Source organism: Chiloscyllium plagiosum, chromosome 39 (genome assembly GCF_004010195.1).
Source record: "Chiloscyllium plagiosum isolate BGI_BamShark_2017 chromosome 39, ASM401019v2, whole genome shotgun sequence".
In the NCBI taxonomy this organism is placed as follows: Eukaryota; Metazoa; Chordata; class Chondrichthyes; order Orectolobiformes; family Hemiscylliidae; genus Chiloscyllium; species Chiloscyllium plagiosum.
This window is the reverse complement of record NC_057748.1, coordinates 1,764,013-1,777,276: the sequence shown is the minus strand read 5'-3', so window position 1 is coordinate 1,777,276 and position 13,264 is coordinate 1,764,013.

Below are 13,264 nucleotides of genomic sequence, written 5' to 3'. Positions count from 1 at the left end.
ATGAGTTGAACGACAGTCTTGTTCAGGAGAATAAACTTAATGCCCACTGAACCAGGTCTTGGTCTCCTCACATTGGATGTCATGGGACCTGGTTCTAGTGTTCATTAGTTTTCACCTGTCCCCACATCAAACTTGATCTGCCCCTCCCCCCCACCCCGGGCCATTCTCTCCCTAGCCTGTATAAAAACCTCCCATTTCAACTTTATAAGCACCTTGGCTGTCTCTACCAAAGCAGCTATTGAGAAAATTCAGGGGAAGAAAAGCATGAAGAAATTCTACTGCTCCCATATGAGCAGTAGGCCTCTGTAATCCTTTTGTCTGGTGCCAAACTAGGTTGGTCAATTTGAAGAGTAATGGAAGGGTGTGTATTCCTCTTTCAGGGTATGTGTAACAAGCATCCAGTTAATTAAAGATGCTTTACCTGAAATACTTGCCACCTTTAGTGATCTTCTGTGCCAAGACAAATGTTTGGTTTTTCTCTCATAATATAAACATTTAAATAATTGGCTGTTTTAACTCTTGGTCCACAAGACTCTAGTTGGAAGAATTCATTCTCTCAAATGTTCAAACCCATCTTGTTCAGTGTATTCCATTCTGTCACTAGATGTCAAGCATGTACGTTGTAAACATGTAACAATTTACACAAAGGTAAACTTTCCACAGGATTATGTAAAATATACAACAGGCCATTCAGCCCATCCTATAATACTGGTGTGTATGCTTTCTTTATTTGGAAGAGGAAGAAAGAGTAGGAGTGGAATGGAAAGGAAAGAGAACATTTTTAAATAAAGATGTGGGTGATGGTGGCAAGGGTGGAGCACTACTGGTGAAGTTTAAAAATAAGTCTGAAATTCTATTATGCATTATCCATGAAGAGGAACTTCTCTCCCAATGTTAGAAATGTTCTGGTTTTCAGGTTCTGCTCAAGGCTATCATTGAAGTTTTCATACCTCTATTTTGTACAGGGCAACAACTGTTACCCATAACCTGTGAAAGAATAAAAGAGTAGACAAAGGAAATAAAGTAACATTCAGATCAATGATCAACCTTTTACTTACCCGAGCAACAGAGCTGAGGTGTTGATTTGACAAGAATCCGTCAATATTTTGCATCATATTGTGCAGTGAGTTTTGAAACAACTTTAAAATAGTGTGAAGTTCATAGTAGGGGAAACAACCAGAGTTGGTATCTAATTCCTGTGGGGCCTGATTACAACATTTGGCCCTATCCTTCTAAACCCTTCCTATTCATGTACCCCTCCAGATTTAAATCTTTCCTCTCATCTTAAACCTATTTTCTAGTTTCAGACTGTTTTTTTTCTGCCCCCACCCAGGTAAAAGACCATGGCTATTTACCATATCCATACCTGTCATGATTTTATAAGGTCAGCCCTCAGCCTTTGCTCCAGGGAAAATGGCCCCAACCTATCCCTATAGCTCAAACCCTCCACTTCTGGCAACATCCTTCCTGAAGTAGTTTGTAGTTCTGTAGGCACATGGAGAACTGGGCAAAAGTGAGGACTGCAGATGCTGGAAATCAGTCTGGATTAGGGTGGTGCTGGAAAAGCACAGCAGGTCAGGCAGCATCCAAGGAGCAGGAAAATGGTGTTTGGGGCAAAAACCCTTCATCAGGAATTTTCAAAAAATACAGCAATGTGCAACACTGTATTTTAACAAGCAGCACGATAACAAAGCCAAAGGAAGCAGGGGATTCCAGCTGAAGGGCTTTTACCAAAAACACCAATTTTCCTGCTCCTCCATGTTGCCTGATCTGTTCTTTTGTGGCACCACTCTGATCTAGACATGGAGAACTGACACAACCTGAAGGTGTCAGTCTTTCCCTTTGTTCTTACTGTGGGGCATTGTGCTATGTTCATCATTAAAATAATTCTGCTTCATTGAGGTTGATCCATTTGCCACTTGAGGTGCAGTTTTGTTTAGTTATTTCAATGAACTTCTAATGTGTCCACTGATCTATCAGAAAAGTATTTAGACAGTAGGATTTTCCATACCCCTGAAAGGCTCTTTTGGCACATTTCTGATGAAGGTCCTCTGTCTAAAACATTGATTCTCCTGTTGCTCAGATGCTGCCTTATCTGCTGTGCTTTTCTAGCTCCACACTTTTGACTCTTGTGGCACAGGCATCTCTATTCCTAGAGGCCCGCATTGGAGTCTCAGCGGCACTAAAGTTATGTTAACATCCCTGAACAGGTTGATTTTGTTAATAAAAAAAGTGTCTACTTCCTTGGAAGGGCTGTTGTGCAGTGGTAGTATCCCTACCTCTGCGCCAGGAGGCCTATTATGAGAAAATACCTATTTGAATGTTATGATATCTCTGACCCAATGGTAGCCTGTTGTATTGACTAAACAGCTTTGAATATTTGGGGGTCACAGTCAGTACTAGCTGCAGAATGTGTGGAAATTTGTTTATGGTGATGCTATGTTTTTAATCAGTGGCTGCATGGGGAAATATTGCACATGAGCAGTGTGTGTGAATATTTGGTGGTTTCTACTGAAACTGCAAGTGTAGCTGGTATCAGTAACTCAAGTTGGACAGCATTGTGCATAAATGGATTTGTGGCAGTTGTGCAGGAAGAAATGAATTGTGGGCCTTCTGCAGTCTACCCTCCCAGAGCCATTGCCTGACTTCAGAGCAACACAAGTTAAAGCTATCTCCCTTGTGTTCAATGATAGATGTTGACTCTCTTCAAAGAAAGTCTTGGTTTAAAATTCTCATCTTCTCTAGCACCAGAACACACTCTTTTCACTTCCTTTTTTTCTGTTCTCTCATGCATTCCCAAATAAAATTGGTCCAAGCTTGTCAGCTGTACCTTCAATTGCCTAGGCCCCAAGTTCTGGAATTTCTTCTACAATCACTTCGTTTTAAAACGGTTACTCATTACCACCTTGCTTTTTCATCCATGTGTAATCATTCCTTAAAAGTTGGCAGAATGAGGGTATGGTTAATAAAGCCTAAGATGCTTATGAATAGGGACACACAGTAGAATAGCATATACAATAGAATCCTTAGAGTGTGGACACCATTTGGCCCATTGAGTCCACACTGACCCTCCAAACAGCATCCCATCTAGCCCTAGCCTCCCACCCTATCCCTGCATTTCTTATAGCTAATCCACCCAGCCTGCTTAATTGCTGGACACTATGGGCAATTGAGTATAGCAAATCCATCTAACTGCACAGCTCTGACCTGTGGGAGGAAACCCACATAGCAACAGGGGGAGAATGCAGACTCAAGGCAGACAGACAGTCACCCGAGGATGGAATAGTCTCTGGCGCTGTAAGGCATCAGTGCTAGCTACTGTGCACAAGGACATCAATGTTGAGCTTAAAAAATTGGTTGGGCCTCAAGTGGGAGTACTGCATCTACTCCAGGCATGTCACTTTTCACTAAGATGTACAACTACTGGGGGGGAAAAAACAGGGCTAGTACAAATTATAGGCTGTTTTAATAAGATTTAAAAATAAACAAACTAATATCATAACTGTAAAGAATGGGAATATCATTTAGGTGATATTGCACGGATCTCTCAGGTGTCTAGTGATGCTGCTAGGTAAACTGATCTGCCACAAAAACACTGTACAGTACCACTATTGACTTTTTTTTAAAATGAACACACCCCACTAATAAAGCAGTCACAGGTGCATCCTGCATTAAAACACCACCGAAATTCTGCCAAAACTGGTTTTAAGTTAAAAGAAGCATTGATATAGGACAGGTTCACAATTTTATTTTCGCAGGTACAGTTAATCTGGCCAAAGTGGTTTAATACTTTCTTTAAAAAACAACTGGATATCTACAGTAAAAGATGAGGACTGTAGCAATGATTCTGGTGCCCAAGAGAAATATGGCACTGTGTAGAGCAGGAGACAGTGGGATTTAAAATCAAATTCTGAATTACTGCTTAAAGCTATTGCTCCACAACCCACATGCAGTTCTCTCAACTTGTATGGGGTCTGGTTGCGATCTGACACTGGTTAAGTACTGTTGCAGGACAACAGGGCAGCAGATAAGGATTAATGAATATTAACAGTGCAGCAAAGGGAAGGGTAACATTCCATTTTCATAATTACTGAATTATTTCATAACAGACAATTCCCCAACATATTATAGTAACAGTCTATCCCTCAACCATAGTTCAAACCAACAGCAACTGGGCACCAAATAACACTTGCTACAGTCCAGAAATATCAGAGCCAATGCATCAACAATACTAGAAACATTAACTACACTGTACAGCAACACTAGCAGTGAGTATAAACAATCCTTCCAAAATACTCATGGCATCATCTAAGAAAACAATAATGGGGTTCAGGAATAAACCAGTTCTTAAATAATTCCACATGCATAGTTTGTATACGGACACAAAGTCCAATTATGTTAGAATACACTATGACTGCACCAAGTAAAAATGAGTGTTGATTCTTGTACTCCAGGTTACAATACGGTAAAATATATTTATACATAAATACTCATGAATAATAAATTAATGCATATGATACACTACAAAATAAATTCTTTGGATGTCTAAATTTTACCAATGTCTAAATTGAAGGGACCTGTTCATCTCCAAGCGATTGCAATTCGCACCTCTGACCCTGTGGAAGACTTTGCCCTGCGTGAACTCAAGAAAGCAAATGATACGTGTGGGAAGGAGACAGCCATTGAACAGATATCGAGAGTTGAAGAGTCTTGACACTGGCTGATGGCAACATGGAAAGCCAGGATGAGATGTGCCCATCTGGGCTGCTATTCCATCCCAACCTGCTGCCCACAGTTGACGGATGAGCTAAACCAGCACAGTCTGGGAAGCTAAGGGTCCTACTGGTCTGAACAGTTTAGGCCTTTCCCTCACTTGGCCAAAGGAGTTTAGACCAGTGGCTGCTTTCAACACAGGGGCAGGAAATTAAATTGATGGCTCTTAGTAACCTCCATTTCTGCACAATACCGCAGCACAGACACAAGTGTGTACATGGCAGATGATGTCCAGGTCCCTTCAAATGTTGTAAAGTTTTACAAAAATAAAACACAGAACATATCTTCTGAACCACTGCAGTGCAGTGCATGAAGTAAAAGGAGGTACAGAGCAGATTTTCCAAGAGAATCTGAATGCCTCTCTATTGCTGTAGAGGCATTCATGAATCAGAAACCTACACATAAGAGGAGAAAGATCATCAAACAGGATAGATCGAGAGGGGTGCTTTGCAGGTAAGGTGATCAGGACGGAATGGGAATAATTCATTTTCATAGAAACCAGCATATAGGTCTGTTTACAAAGTCCGTTACACCACAGGGCATATGAGGAGTCACCACTCAAAATTGGCCAAGTTGCCCTTTAGCAGATTCGATTTGACAGCCTGGTTCAAAGATCAGTTAATGTTACCTTCACTACTCAAAAAAAAAATCATGACTTTGCTTTGACACCAATTTGAGCTGCAAGATACACAATGCAGCAACTGTTTCAGGCCCCATTTCCTGCAACATTCAGCTCTCCAAAACATATAACTCTTTAAAATTGGCTGTTATGACAGGTCTCTCAGCTGCTGACTGTTACATTTCCCACAGGCTCTGATTTTACCTGCTCTAGGTTTTAAACTCTTCCCTGTCAACTGCATTGGAGACCACACTGGACTGTTTCCAGATTCCAGTCACACTTTTATATTCAAGTATTGCAACACTGGAGCAACAGCTGCCAGTGGGCCAGACTCCATGTCAGACATGTTCAGAGAGAAAACCACAGAACCCATCCTTATCTCTACATGTGCACACATACATTTAATCCCAAATATGGATATGCTTTTAGTCCCCTTCATTAGAACTACCAACTACCCTAAAGATTGGGGTCAATACAACATCACATCTGCCAACACTTGCAGCAACTTCTGCACAATCATGTCCTCCTCTTTCATTATCACAGAATGTACTTCAAACTTCAATGTTACATTTAAACCAGAAGTTTGTATTTGTTAATTTGAGAGACATTATGCTTCAATGAATTCTGATCATAACCACCTAATAATAGCATTTCCCAGTTCTCCTTGGGCAAGATACAGAACAGGATTAGATCCAGAGTAATGCTCCCTCTACAATAACCCCATAAAACACTCCTGAGACAGGGACAGCGCTGGGTTAGATACAGAGTAAAGCCCTCTCTACACTGTCTTCAAACACTGTCAGGATAAGTACAGCCCAGGCTCGGCACAATAAAAACACTGAGGCTTCTGCCTCATGTCTCTGCCCAAAGCTCCAGTGAAACATTTCCCACAGTAGATACCTGTGAATGAATTAGCACCAATTCAAAAAGGTGGAAGGTCAGGGTGAGTGAACTATCCAGTAGCCCCAGACAACACACTTAAGGAGTTAAGGGCTACACCTCCTTTCACAGTTATTATCCAAGGTATCTAAAATGATTCAGAAAATAAAGATCAAGCGTTGGACATGGAACTGCTTTTAGAAAGTCCGAGGCTCAATTTACCTCAGAAACTAAGCACTGGAGGGTAGACAGTTTTTAAATTCAAATTTGACAAAGAGGTCCAAAGTCCTCCTGTGAGCTTGAGAGGACATCATTCAGAGGCTATAGCTTATGACAGAGATCAGTGGACAGGGCAAGACCAGGAAGGATTCTGTGCTTCAGAATAAAGAGGCTTCTAGTAAGGATAGATGTAAAGAAATTGAGTGGTAAACATCTTTATGGAAATTCCTGTAAACAAATATAGTCTTAGTCAGAACATAAATACAACATTGCTTCAATACCAATATTTAAAATTACTGCACCAAGTCATTAGTGTCTTTCAGTTTTGCCCAGGATAGCATGGTTCTCTAGATAGATTGGATACTTGTCCCCAGAGAACTGGTTCCAGTAATAGGAGAGAAAAAAAAAACAAAACATTGACTTTTCCAATGCTGTGCATCACATTCTGTAGTTTGTTGGAAGGTATCAAGAAATATTCTGTACTCAGATCATTAAAAACACAAAAAGGGTTTTTGTACAGGAACAACTAATACTGCAGAGGGTTACTATATACAGAGACCAGTAATACTGCAGAGGACATTTAATTCTGAGGCAGAAATTAACTTTTTCTGGGTTGACAGTTCTATGTATTTGATCTTGACTGGAATTATTAAAGTAATTTTCACTTCATTAGTTTTTTTTGTAAAACTTTAAGCCCAGAATTAAAATATCCTGACTAATTAAAACGTTAGTTAATTTTGCATGAAAGTTTGCTGTAATTTGCCTTTCTTGTAACTGCAGAGAAGCATCACTGAAAACTACAAACTCCCATCTTGACTCCACAAGATTAATTGCAGTGAAGCAATTCAGGGTTTTAAAAGATCCACAAAATTCTTCTCTCAGTCCTTTTCCTACACACAATTAGTGTTTGTAAACTTCAAAAAAGTTCCTGCACAATACTTGACTAGACCTCAGCATGACTGTTCACCTTGTAGTTCCACCACAGGACTTTGGATGGTGTTGGGAGTGGGCACTGGAAGTGTGGTACTGAACGGCTGCGTGGAGAATCAGGGGTTTGGAGGAAATCTCCAAGGAGAGGCTCCACAAATGGTCAAATTCCAAACAAACTTCAAAAGAATACATTTGGCCCAAACACATTTGTAGGAGAACGTGACATTAATAAAAACATCTCAGCAGGAAGTCACTGTCTGAAGGGAGCTCTGGGTGTGTTCAGTGTTGAACAGCTGTCAGTCACTCACTCTTGGAAGACTGGTTACTGTGCGCACACAAAGAACTATAAATCCTGACCAAAGGGTTAATGCTAAGGGTGCATTTCCCTGCTCAGTGATGACAGTGAGATGGTCTTCAGAAGAACAGGTGTATTTTATACCTCATACTGCTCCCAGAAATGCAAAAACTAATGTCGCTCCCCCAACCCCCAATCTAATGCTGAAATAAAACTAGTACAGAGCCTCTCAATCGTCTCTCACACGTGCTCTTGTACGAATCTGGAAATCAAGGGCTTATGAAAAGCACTAAATTCAGACAGCTATCTGAAAATTTAAGAAGGTGAAATTTCTTATTGATTAACATCTGACGTGGCAGTGACATAATATGGGAGGAGGGGTAAACTTGAGGCAGTACCACGGAGGCCTCTTGGCAGGTTAGGAGAGACACTGCCGTCAGCAAGCCAGTGGATTAGTAACTCTGGAACAGATTCAGTACAAATTCAGTACCTTTCCAAAATGTGATTCAATGTAAAGCAGGTGCCTGTGTTACTATAGCTGAAAGTCTGTCAGCACCAGTGGTACCAGGATTGGCCACTTCCAATAAGCTGACAGGCACAAACGACAGGCAGATGAGAATTGGAGCATTTTTGCATTGCCCCACTGAACCACTCAAAATAAAAAATTAAGGTTCTTCATTTAGTGTTACTGAAAATCAAGCTAGTGTTCTGAGAGCTGCATTCTGCAACTCCCTTCAATTTGTCAAAGCCCCCTGCCCCAATTAGCAGCCTTGACACAATGACTCCCCCTTTGCAAACAGTGAAACAGATCCTTCCAGAGTAATGAGTAGCATTTGGGTTGGGGAGGAGGGGGTTGGTTGTGGGAGCACAACTCTGCAGATGTTGTTCATCCCAACAGTATCACCAATGCCTGGGCCCTCCTCACTGGAACTGATGGAACAGGGCAGTTAGTAACCACACTGCAGCAAAAAAAAGACAAAAAAAAACACATTTTAAATCAAAAAGAAAATTACGAGAAACTTCACGCTGGACATTCTCCAGCATCGAGCTGTAAAATCTCAGGTCCCAACTGCTGGGGCCTCACAGCCTGTAAACATTCCACAGTTTGCAAGAGGAGCCTGATGGAGGGAGTTAATGGAGGGACACACCCCTGTAGTCAGGTTCCCCCAGAAGTGGAGAGTGACAAAAAAAAAAACCCCAAACTGACAGTCTGAAAGCACTGCCGGCAACTCAGCTGGAAAACAATGCAGCTACTCAACTACAACAGCATCATTAACTGGCGAGGCCAGAGCTCTTTGGAACAGTGCGACTGGTATGGAGTAGTGTGTGCAAAACCAAGGTTCACAAAGTATGGAAATACTGCAGGTTCACTGTGCTGTAGAATGAGTGGCAGAGACGACAGTCAGTCCCCAGTAAAACCCAAGAGGAGGGGCACAGAGATAGCAGTATCCAAATACAGTGGCTGCATTTAGTGAATGCAATGAGGAGCAGTCTGCTGAGAAAGTGCCCAAACCTGGACAGGACTTCAAAGGCTCTGGAAGGAACTGATATGCAGTCTTGTACCTTGGCCTCCCTACAAAACAACCACATTCCCCACCTCGATTCACAGGAATGGAGCAGCTGAGTGCATGGTGATCAGACAGGCAGCCCTGAGAAATGGGCACCTTGACACAGGTTGCCATTTTTATTTCCTGCTCACCCACTGTTTGTTGAAATCACAGAACAAGAAGGGGACTGTGCTGAAGCCTCCGGCCCAGCAACCACCATCATGACAACGTAGCTTCACTAAAAAAATCAACCAACTGCCAGCATTATGACCCCCACGACTGTGGGGAGGGAGAATTTGGCTCAACTGTAACTGGATTTGGTCAGTCTGATGAAGCAAAGGTGGAAATGCAAGCAGCTTTCCAACCAACACCAGAGAGCCTCTCACAACTTACTGAACTGCTCACTCAGATACAGATCAGTCCACAGTGGCTGCAAGTTATTTAGTACAAACAGACGCCTGGAATATCTGCAGCATTAATGACATTCTCTCAATTGTCCAAAACAAAGGAAAATGGCAGGATACTTTCACACTGGAATTGTGCAGAGGAAGAGAGAGGAATCAAATACAAAACAGATTAGTTAAACACAAAGCTGAGACAAGGATCATAATAAAAATGGATTGGTGGAGCTTGCAGATTGACCAGTGGGTGGAGGGGCTGCCATTGCAACGTAGTTTGACCCCATCATTCCTTGCATGCCTGTGCTCGGTGGCATCCGCATCGCAGGCATGGTTACCATGGGAGCAGCCCCGACCCTGGGCATTGCGGAAAAGGAGGTGGCTGTCACGTCGACAGGTCCAAACGGAGTCTGGGTCACGGCTATCACGGAGCTGGACATTTGTGTGGGAGTGCTGTGGAAGGGGTTGGCAGAGGCAACAGGCACAGCTGTGGAAAGGGAGGTGAGGAAGGAGAGAGAAGCAAGGTCACAACTCAGCACGAATAACGACAATTCGTTTAAACCCCACCACAGCCAAAACCCCGTTTGCTCCAATGTCCTTTTGAAAGCACTGACGTCAGTTTGAACTGAATTTACACGGGTAATCATACCAATCAGGAACCCCATCTGATGGATGGTCGGTGCCCATAGCAGAACGTGGTACTCACCCTGTGCCAGGAAGGGGTTGGTGCTCACATTTGGGTGCGTTGTGCGGGTGATGAGGGTATCCAGATTTACAAGTGAAGCATTGGGGCCCAGAAAGGATTCAGGGTTCTTTTGTGTGGTTGGCTGGTGCTTCGGGGTGGGCAGCTTGGATGGAACAGTGCTCGACATGGAGGGCATGTCAAAGACGTCGGAGCAGCCTGTGACAACAGACGTGGCTGGAGTGGTCAGACCATCACCCAGAACCTCGAACCGGCCACCTGAGGAGTAGGACAGAACAGCCAACAAGTAGATTAATTTTTAAGAATGAGACTTGCATGATAACAAACAGTAAACATCACAAAACAAATCTCAAAATCAGATGCGGAAGGGAAAGCAGGCACAGAGGTTCGCTGTATTATTGACAAATTCCCCCGCAGTATTGGTGGGAAAATGTCACGATTTCAGCTCCCAACGGTTTGCTGCATTCTCACCTCCAGGGGCCGACATGTTTTCCAACTCCATGCCAGCCCTGAAATAGATAGATTCAAGCAGCCCTGGTTACATGGCAGAATATACCACCTATGTGTCTGGGAGGTACAGGACCTCGAGCTGACAGTGATGTCACAATGTCAAAGACAAAATGTTGATCACTAACATTTGAGTGAAATAATGTTGACTCGGTCAATCACTACCTTGGGAATAGGTCAAACCGAGGCATCAGCACGATCTGAAGATGCTGTACTTGGAATGGGATCATAATGTGGAGGTGCCCATGTTGGACTGGGGTCAACAAAGTCATAAGTCTCACGCCACCAGGTCTAGTCCAACAGGTTTATTTGAAATCAGGAGGTTTTGGAGCACTGTTCCTTCATCAGGTGGGAACACGGCAGCCTGGTGTGGAGCAGGCTCAGGGTTGACTGAGTTGAAGGGGCTGCTCCATCCTGGACTGGTTTGTTATCTCTCTCAGAAGTGAAAGATTTTCTGCAACTCAAATCCATCTAATGCAGCACACGTCAAATAAATAAACCACTGGATCAGCCTCTCTGTCCCCTTTACACACGTTTCTAAAATGCTAAAAATCAAAGCAGTAATTCCTCACATCATCATCAATGGGCTCCTGAAAAGTGTGACTTCAAGGTGTTCATGGATGTTATTATGTAATTCTGGAGCAGGTGAAACTTGAACATAGGCATCCTTGGCTCAGAGGTACGGAGACTACCACTGTGCTACAAAAAGCCTAAAAGAGTGACTTTAAATGAAACAATCTGAAGTGAAATCATACTTTTCCCAGCACAACCAACATAAAAGCTGTAGTTAAGTTCCCTTTAGATATTGCTCATTAGAGGAAAAGTACAAGCAGGAATACCAGTCTTCTGTCTGACAGGGTTGGGTTTACACTGTGGTTAATGGTTTGAAAAAACAAGTTGAAATGCTGTATCTTCCTAAATTCTTACATTGGTAAGAGAAATAACTTTTAAAGTAACATATAAATGTATAAGAAAGATTTACAGTTGTACACAAGATGACCCTCAATAACTGTTTGGTGGTGGAACAACAGTGCACCATCCAAGGTCAGAATCTGGTGCTGGAGAAGCTGAAGAATTTCCTGGCATTGGGGCACCAACCCCACAACCCACAGGAGGAAGAAAATTCCATGCACATTTGGGATCTGCCAAGCAACAGACACTCTTGGGGTCAAAGTTACAGAACAAAATTGCAACATCAATTACTATATTGCCCTGTTTTAAACAACATTTTTGCAAAACAAAATCAGGATTTATTGTACTGTCAACAAGGGGCAGTTTGAGAAGTTTTTCCCCTTGCTCTGCTGTAGGAGGAGGAGGAGGAGGCGGAGGAGGAGGAGGAGGAGGCGGAGGAGGAGGAGGAGGAGGAGTGTTTTCCTGGGATACAGCTTCATCGTTCACCTCAACGTGTTCCTCTTTGGCAGTTCAATGTTCGCGGAAATGTGGGAAGAGACAGAGGGAAGTGCATGTCAGCACAGTCCTGAACCAGTTTTCACCCAATATTCACACGCAAACTCCTTCTAGCAGCTTTCACAGCCAAGCACAGAGGAACCTTGATTATCCAAACGAGATGGGCGGACGCTATTTCGTTCGGATAATTGATTATTTGGTTAAATCGATTCAATTTTTCTCCCCTGGGACTCAGTTTTCTGAAGCTTCCTTTTTCCTCGCTCCCTCTCTCTGTCTCAGGGTTTGTTTCTGAGCAGACTCTCTTGTGTGTAAGGGACCTGCAGCATTGCTGAAGCCTCTCCGCTACCGCCACAGTAATACAAAACAAACCTACATTCCCCGACATGAGTCTAGTCAGAAAAACACAGCCTGGTGGAAGAAAGCTTACCCGTGCCCTGGCCTTCCACTTTTCTGGGTGACCCCCTGAGATGGCTGAACACAGAGAACTCATCGGTCACAGCTGCATCAGCCGCACTGAAAGAGTGGAAGGGGGGAGCCACTGTTGGAGGGAAGAGACAGAGACAATTAATGATTGACACATCACCATGAGACAGCAACAAAAAAAAAGTCAAAAAATACAAAATACTATGGATGCTGAAAGAACAACAAAACTCAGCAGGTCTGGCAGCATCTTTGGACAGAGAAACTGTTAAATGTTGAGCCCAACAACTGTCCTTCAGGAGGTTCCTATTCAGAGGACCAGCTCAGATGAAACGGACTTGAAATGCTGACTCGGTTTCTCTCTCTCCAGAGTTCTGGTAATTTTTCCAGTGTTGTGTTTTCACTGACTCTCATTTTGTAGCACAGGCAGGTGGTGGTGACAGCCTGCAGAACCATACCCACATATTCAGTGTAGTACCATAAAACTATAAAGCTGTGGTTGTAGATTCCAAATCTCCATTCAAAGAACAACATTATCAAACCAAAGTGGGGTTTTCATTAGTTCTT